At 47.7% G+C, this 8,299-nt stretch overlaps 1 pseudogene; it reads right to left on the bottom strand.

The window, feature by feature from the left end:
- Positions 1-6,299: 6,299 nt before the first annotated feature.
- LOC136472777 (anthranilate O-methyltransferase 2-like) lies at positions 6,300-8,001 on the bottom strand (annotated as a pseudogene).
- Between the last annotated feature and the right edge of the window lie 298 nt (positions 8,002-8,299).

Raw genomic sequence — 8,299 nt, 5'->3', positions numbered from 1 at the left:
CATTTGTTGGTTCAAACAGAAAGCCCAAACTAATGCGCCTATAAGTGACGAGCTGAGATAGGTTGCAAATGGTTGTGCCGTTAGGGTCAAGTCATTTACCGGTTATGACGTGAATGGATATCATTTTCACATAGCAAGCTACGAGCAGAGTCGGCCCAATCGAAAAACCACAAACAGCGGAGTTGTTACGCCCGGCACTGATGGACTCGACTATTATGGAAGAATTGAAGAAATCTACAAACTATCATTCTATGGTTCCAAACCTCTTACTCCTGTCATATTTAAATGCCACTAGTTTCATCCTGGAGTAACGAGATGGACCCCTAAGCTTGGGCTAGTTGATATTTGACAGGATTCCGTCTATCCAGGAAAAGATGTCTACATTGTGGCTCAACAGGCCATCCAGGTTTATTATATGTCATACGCATGCAAAGACGCCGAGCATCTTAAGGGTTGGTCTATTGTGCACAAGGTATCGCCACACGGTAAACTACCTATCCCAAACGATGAAGATTAGAACTTTAACCCAAACACATATGATGGAGAGTTATATCAAGAAGAGGGGCTACAAGGGAGGTTTGACATAGACTTAACCGAAGAGATAGGAATGGAAGTAGACAATGAAAGGGATGATGATGAGGACGTTGGAGACGAGGTGCGAAATCTGAAGGACATACAAATGCTTGAGCAATTACGTTTAGGCAATGACAATGAAGACAGCATTCCTCCTTCGGATAGTGTTGATGAGTTGGACAATGTTGATAGTGATGACGAGACCTATGATCTAGCTAATCTCAATCATGAAGATTATTTCTAATACATGTAATACTATGTTTTTTGTAATTATATTTTTTTAATTTTTGCATATATTTCTAATACATGTATTACTATGTTTTTTGTAATTATGTTTTGTTCATTTTTGCACCTATTTCTAATTACGTCTTGTTTTTCTTTTTTATTGTAGGTGATTGAACAAAGATGGCGGGTGACCGTCATAGGTCCGTGAACTCGATTTACCAAACACCACGCCGGCTGCGGGAGGAGGCGGAGGGGGTGGTGGAGGGATCGGACAAGAGTAGGAGGAGGAGGACCGCCAGCAGCAGGAGGGGGCCGTCTCCTCCCACGCCATGTGAGGAGGAGCTAGAGGAGGAGGTGGCGCCCATGGACGAGTCAAAAGAGGAGCTGGTTTGGCAGACGGACGAGGAGGAGGAGCCGCACGAGGACGAGTCTCCTCCCACGCCGTGGGAGGCGGCAGGCACGGGTTCCGCTTCCTCCGACTCCTCTTCAAGTGTCTACTTGCGAGGTCCCACGAGCCTCCCATAGGTTCTGCTTCCTCACCAATGCCCAGTGATTCGCCCCGAAGGGCAAAAGTAAGTAACTTTATATGTTATCACCACTACTTCATATGATATGATAAAAAAACTAATAATTTTTTCTTAATCACTTGTGCAGGAACTGGGTGGTTGTGTCGGGTGGTAGCGCACGGCTAGTCCACGGCATCCTAGGTCTTCTATGCAGGCAACACTTCCCCAGCATTATCACATACGCATCGAAGACGGAGCCAGCCTACTCGTTTGACCACTACGCCGTTGTCCCCGATGCGGAGTACCCCAACAAGGCAGCGCGGGTGAAGGCAGAGTTTTGGGTAAGTCTCCCTTGCACAACATTGCTCAATACGTCGCATTCATTGGACTTTTCTTGAAATAATGAATGAATACATCACTTTTGTATGCAGACTTATTACAGATGCGAGGAGAGATTTAAGGCCAGGGCGGAGCAGGTGACTACCAAAGCCTGTAAAAACTCATCACCGACATGCATCACGAGGTGTGCATCCAGGCCATCGTAACCTACTACGAGTCGAAGCTTGGAGAGAGGAAAACCAAGAAAGACGTAAGAGAGATGCAGCTGACCCAGGAGCAGTACCTTGAGGTAAATAAAGAACATCAATATTGATTCATTTTGAGATTAAGTTGGTTTAATTTGATCTTCTTATATGTCCAATACTTGATGACGTGTAGATGATTCCTAGGTGGTGCCAAGCGTATCCCGAGTGCTGGGCGATGATGGTGGAGAGGTGGTTCACGGAGGAGTACCTCAAGATGCACAGGGATGCCTAGGACTGTCGTTTGCAGACGCAAGGTTCAGCACACCATCAAGGCAGCCGTAGCATCATCGGATACAAACAAGCATGGGTACGCGAATTTATTTATCTATTATGACACTCAGTTCTGCCTGATTTCTAATCATCGTGCTGTCTTTCTCGCAGTCGGCGTCACATAGTGGCCAGGCTTGCTCGGACTTCCAGGCATGGTGTATGGCCCACAAGGGCAAGGCGACGTTCGACGTCTCCTTCAACCTGGAGGACCCGCGCCGAGGCATACATGAACCCGAGCGTCCACTCCCGCATCAGTGAGTACACTGAGGTGGCGAGGTCGCTCCATGGGCCAGACCACGATCCGAGCACCCAGGACTTCGATGGAGAGGCCTTTATGAGGGCGGGGCAAGGCAAGAAGCATGGGCAGTTCTGGCTTGGCGATGGCGTCATTGACACGGCCTCTACTCCCTTTCTCTCCTAGATCCGAGCACGGAGCACGAGCGAGAGCCCGGCCATTCACACACGGCCAACCGCTGCACAGCATCGGGTCGACGCACTCGAGGTTATTCCTATTTTACTCATCATACATTGATCTTTACACATATTAATTAGCTTTGCATTACTGAAACATTGGAGTGAAATATTGTAGGCCCGGCTGAAACAAGAAATGAGGCAACGTCAGGAGCTAAAGGTCGGGCAGCAGAGGATGGCGGCCCAGCTGGAGGCCGAGCGGTAGGCCCAGGCGTAGAGGCTGACGGGCATTACGGAGTTCCTACAAGGGCTTGGGCAACGTGTGGGCTTCTCTCTGCCAGCTGGGCTATTGGTTCCACCTCCGCCTCCGCGTCCTTCAGCTGCAGCTACTCCTGTGAGTATGAAAGTTTTTTACTTTCGCTTGTGCTTTGCTTGTATGGCCTCTACCTTCCTAGATTAGCTATCCAAATAATCTTGTCTCACATACAATCTTTTTTCCTTTGTGCAGTCTCCATCTGACGGTGGTTCGAATAATCCACCTCATGCACCTCCGAATGATGGAGCTGGGCCTTCACCACAGTCGCATTGGCCGAGATGAGTGCACGTTGTATTTTTTTCATTTGTTGTTTACTTGGTGATGTATTTGTGATATACTTGTGATGCACTTGTGGACTTTGATGGACTTGTGATGGACTTGTGAATTTATTTGGATGGACTTGAGCACTTATTATTATATATATGATATATATTGTGATGGATGTGATATGTGCGGATGGATGTGTGGATGGATGAGATATATATGTGATGGATGAGATATATATGTGATGTATGTTTGTATGAATTTATTTGTCATGATGGAATCTAAAAAAAAAATAAAAATTATCGTTTTGGGTCACTTTGCCGAGTGTTGCACTCGGCAAAGGACCCCGTTGCCGAGTGCCATGGTCACAGCACTCGGCAAAGCTGGAAAAATGGGCGCTCGGAAAACCATTTTTCCAGTTTTGCCGAGTGCCATGACCATGGTACTCGGCAAAGAATGTTTTAAAAAAAATTCAAACTTTGCTGAGTGTCGGCCAGAGGGCACTCGACAAAGAAATTTTTTTTAAAAAAATCAAACTTTGCCGAGCGCCGGACAGGGGGCACTCGGCAAAGAATTTTTAGAAAAAAAATAAAACATCTTTGCTAACGGTCGGATAGAGGGCACTCGGCAAAGAATTTTTTTAAAAAAAATAAAAAAAAATCTTTGTCGAGTGCCTACAGGGTTGGCACTCGGCAAAGTGATCGTCAATGGGGCCGGCGCCGTGATGGTCGCTTTTCTTTGCCGAGTGCCCCCCGGGGCTCTCGGCAAAGCCTTTGCCGAGTGCCCGATGAAAGACACTCGGCAAAGAGGGCTTTGCCGATCAATTTTTTACCGTGTGTTCTTTGCCGAGTGTCGCACTCGGCAAAGGCTTTGTCGAGTGCAATTTGGCCTTTGCCGAGTGCCTCAGACACTCGACAAAGAACCTGAATCCAGTAGTGTATACAGGCAATGAGCATGTGAACCATCCATCTCTCGATGCTATATTTGGTTTATGATGAGGAAGAAGACGTATGTTATATTTGATTTATGATGAAGTATATTATATTGCATTATATATATAATATATATAATTTATTTTGAAGGATTTGTTTTGCACCAATTAGCAACATAATGGTATATAGAATTGATATTCATAAGTGATCATGGCAACATGCAACCATTGAACGGTTTGTGGATAGCAAATAAATAGTTGTACGAGTTGTAATTTCAAGAACTTACAGACAACAGTTGTCTCTCCATTGTACATGCCCTTATGCATGATGCAGATGCCGTTGTCACCGCTGCAACGCCAGCAAAATGACGCGGCCTCAGCTCGATCGCCCGGCGAAATCAATGAGCTATTAGTCCGCCATACGAGCACGTACTGTACGCACACGAAAGCCATGCGCATGCAGTGCCCGGCCGGACGATGGAAACGCTTGTACGGTCTGGATCCCATCGATCAGATCCGATCCCGTCGGTATCCCATTATTACTCCTGCTGCCGTCGTCTGTCGTGTTTATTTATCTCTGTCTCTCAGTACGTACATTACACGCGGCGTCCACGCGGTCGTGCAAACGAGAAATATAATGTTTCACTCACTGTCAAATCATTCAAAACAACAGAGGTAAAAAAAAACATTCAGGCCTTGTTTAGTTGGATAAATTTGGATTTTGGGGCTACTGTAGCACGTTCGTTTTTATTTGGTAAATAGTGTTCAAACATAGACTAATTAGGCTTAAAACGTTCGTCTCGTAATTTCTCACCAAACTGTGCAATTAGTTTTTCTTTTTGTCTACATTTAATACTCCATGCACGGGCCGCAAACATTCGATGTGACAGGTACTGTAGCAACTTTTTGGAAGTTGAGGTGTAACTAAACAAGGCCTCAACACACACACACAGATCCGATCCCGTCAGTATCCCATTATTTTCCACATGCTTGTCAGCGACAGATTGTCGTCCCATGCCAGGCACAAACTGCACGTGCTCGAATTGTTGCACATGATTAGTGTGTGTGGTTAGCTGAGATTCTTTTCATGAATAATAATATGTGGGTGACTCCTAATTGACATTTTATATAGCAATTGATATTTTGCTAGTATTTGGATTTGTCTAAAAAGACTTACAATCGGGTGATTTTGTTTTTCAGGTGGATTTGGATCAAGCAAATCGTATTCAAATGAAGCACATGATTGAGGCCGCTCTGACTCAGCTAGATGCCGCCGGGAGCCCGCCAAGTGTGATGAGCTATTAGAAAGGGATAATCACGCTGAGTCGCTGACATGAGCCGGCCTAGCTATTCTAGTCAACCATGTCCATGTAGGAGTGAACAGATGCGTAATCAATGGTGTTTCGATCGTGTACTGCTCTTTTTCTCGACGCCCCTTGCCCATATATAGGAATTATTAGGAGGTGGCTGCTTTGCTATAGAGGCACTAGGTCAGGGGCTTTGTGATGGGGCTTTATAGAACTTTGGTGTAATGAACTGAGATGTAAATTTCAAAATAAGAAGTTCATTGACTCTGCATGGTCTCTACAAGGGAAAAAATTCATGGTGAAAAATAGTTTCTAGGATCCTTTATTACAACAAATGCAACACAGGCACGTTGCATGTTAGCGAAAAAAAATATTGTAACAAATGAAACTATGATTATGGAAAATTACTTTCGAGTTCTAATCCCATTAGATGAGTCAAGCCTGATTTTTTTGGCAAGGAGGGGCACACAATTTACCATGTAAAATAGGTAAGATAAATATTTCGTGCTAGGTTCGGACCAAGATTTTTTTTTCTAGACAACAGGATCTGTGCCGCCCTGTCCATTAAGGCTTATGAGCGGACCAAAATCCAGCAGGCTCAGACCAGGCCCATGGGCTATAGGCCGGCTTAATTTGCTTAGGTCTAGGATTTACAGCCCAGAATGCCTTATATAAAACACTTTTAAACTCTGAATCCTTACATTTTAGGATAGAGGGAGCAATATATCTTCCCTTTATGCAAACAATCTGCTTACGTTCGATTTCCATTTACCATTACATATTTAACCAGATCGCCTTGTGGAAACATTGGACATGCATACTACAACATCCAAAGCAAAGTAGTAGTGAAAATTAAATGTTCCGCCGCTAATCGTACCCTGTCTACCTGAACTACTTGCTTTCTTATATTAATTCTGCATGCATATAGTACTACTAGTAATAACTAACTTGACGCCAGATTCTACATAAACTGGCCTTGCGTGAAACCTGAATACTTGTCACTGGCTTGGTTCTTTGTTGCACAACTAATCGCCTTCAGGGAAACGACGATGACAGGGTACTTGGTCTTCACTTTCTGGAGGTGCACTGCGACGTTCTTGGCATACAGCTCGAAGAGATCGTCGAGTACGTGCTCGCCGAAGTGGTGCGCGATGAGGGGCCCGATCACGGCCCTGATGGACTTAGCGACGTTGACGCCGCTCTGGACGCCATCGAGCACGAGGTCGCTGTCGTCCTCCATATCGTCGTGCGGATCCCAATTGGACTCAAAGAGCTGGATGTGGGTGACGTCGAATGCCTGGCTCTGCCTAATCAGTCCCTCACTTCGTCCACCGGCGGGGCGTAGAACGGCAGGTTGAAGGAGTCCAGTTTCTCCTTCTCCACACGGCCCTGTGCCATGCATGCAAATGCAATACATCAGCAAGCTAGGGTTCATCGGTTCAGTTCAGGATTTCCTTTGATGGATGATGTTGCACAAGACAAGAGAAGAAAACAGAGCAGACCTCTTTGACGAGGGACTGAAGAGCCTGCCCGAGGAGGCCCCACATGTAGCTGACCTCGCCACGGAGCACGTCCTTGTTCTTCCTGCCGAGGAACGCCAGCAACATCTGGCCACCGGACACGAGCTCCCTGTGGCGCAGCCTGAGGAACAGCGAGAAGTCCTCCTGGAACTGCCTCCGGTACAGCGCCACCACCGCCGGCGGCGTGGTCTCCCAGATGTACATGTTGCCCTCGTTGAGGACGGCGCCTCCCGCGAGCTCGTCGGGGACCTTGGAGCGCCACATGAGGCAGTAGGAGGAGTGGAAGAGATGCACGCAGCGGTCCGGGAACAGCCGGGTGTAGAAGGAGCCTGGCAGCCCGGCGACGTAGTACGGCGGCAGCGCGTCCCCCTTGTCCTTGACGGCCAGCTTCTTGAACAGCTCCAGCGACTGGAACACGAGGTTGAAGTCGTTCCCGGGCAGGTCGTTCAGGAAGAACTGCACGTGCGTCGCCGGGGGCTGGCTGCAGCCGGCGGCGGCCATCGCCATATCCTCTCGGCGGTCGGCGACCGCTCCGAGCACCTCGGAGACGACGAGCAGCGTGTTGGGCCCCGACGAGCAGCCGAGGTCCGCGACGACCATGGCACCGCCGCTGGAGGAGAGCGACGACGCGTGCGCCGCCGCCACGGCCTTGTGTAGCACCGGCCTCGTCTTCAGTATGGACTTCTCCTGAGGAACATGTATAAGCGAGTGTTGAGACGAACATGCATATGCATACAGGTCCTCAGTCATGCGGATGCAACATGAGCAGATCGGCAGAGATATGCATGATGTAGAAGAAGAAGCACAGGTACAGTACCTGAAGCCTGGAGTTGGAGGCGTAGCTGTCCTCGCCGTCGCCCCGGCTCATGTGGAGGTCGCGCTCTACCTTCATGGCTACTAGCTTCACTAACGCCAGGTGCTGTTTTCTGATGAGTGAGAAGCTTGCTTGCTTATCACTCTGCTGTGGTAGTTTGCATTGGAGATCAGGAGAGGGAGGGGGCTTCTCAATTTATAGGCCCAGAGCCTGCCAATCAGCACTCACGAGCACAAGCTGAATATTAACACTGATCTGCTGCACTTAACTAACCCAAACTGACGTTGCTTTAGGGTTTAGCTTTTCTCTCCCGGTGTCCATCCTACGTGTCTGGCGTTCAAATCACAGACGCAGCTTCGTCATGGCTTCCATTAATCACCTGGACACACTACAGGAAACTGGCTCTTTGCCGACTGCAATTTTCTTTGCCAATTATTTTTTTTCGACACTCGGCAAAGAGGTCCCTTTGCCAACTGGAATTTCCTGCAGTCGGCAAAGCAGGATTTGCCGACTGCCTGGCTTTGCCGACTGCCAGGCAGTTGGCAAAGAATTGCAGTCGGCAAAGGCAGGCCATGGTT

The sequence above is a fragment of the Miscanthus floridulus genome, chromosome 8, assembly GCF_019320115.1.
Source record: "Miscanthus floridulus cultivar M001 chromosome 8, ASM1932011v1, whole genome shotgun sequence".
NCBI classification, from domain to species: domain Eukaryota; kingdom Viridiplantae; phylum Streptophyta; class Magnoliopsida; order Poales; family Poaceae; genus Miscanthus; species Miscanthus floridulus.
The sequence above is the reverse complement of the archived record's forward strand: the minus strand, read 5'-3'. Positions and strand labels throughout refer to the sequence as shown.